Source organism: Nannochloropsis gaditana, assembly GCF_000240725.1.
Source record: "Nannochloropsis gaditana CCMP526 unplaced genomic scaffold scaffold476, whole genome shotgun sequence".
NCBI classification, from domain to species: domain Eukaryota; class Eustigmatophyceae; order Eustigmatales; family Monodopsidaceae; genus Microchloropsis; species Microchloropsis gaditana.
The window spans coordinates 1581-2102 of NW_005803477.1; the positions used below are offsets into that span (position 1 = coordinate 1581).

At 55.7% G+C, this 522-nt stretch overlaps 1 protein-coding gene across 1 annotated transcript in view; it reads left to right on the plus strand.

The window, feature by feature from the left end:
• Window positions 1-522, plus strand: part of NGA_0174300 (uncharacterized protein) — a 1928-nt gene that overhangs the window by 559 nt on the left and 847 nt on the right. The gene's annotated exons all lie outside the window — the stretch shown is intronic.

Genomic DNA, 522 nt, shown 5'->3' on the forward strand with positions numbered 1-522 from the left:
CCCCCCCTTTTAGAATCTAATCCGCTCCGTTTCCCGCTTACCAAAACCAATGATGCCACCAATTATGGAGTGGGTGGACGACACGTTCCATCCATAGTAGCTCGCCACCGCCAGCCAGACCGTCCCTACAAACAGGGTACACGCCATTCCATAGGCTGTGGGAAAGGGGGGGAGGCAAAGGACGGGCGGGAGATGATGGGGCGGGAGTGCGATCACTTGAGTACGCGTGTGCAGAAAACGTTGAGAATGCCCATATCCCGTAGGAGACGTGGAAAGGGATACCCCACATTGATATATGTGCGTGTCCACGCATGGAAAGCCAAAAGAAATGGAATGCAAAAGAAATGGAATTCCCTCCTGCCATGCGCCCCTCCAAGGGCGATGAGGAGGAGACCCTCCCGTGTTGCTCTGGCATGTCTACATACATATCCGTGCCAGTTTCTACAGACACAGCACGACCTTCACCCCCACGCCTCGCTCCCTCCCTCGCTCCCTCCCGTGATGATGGGTGAGCTTGCATGC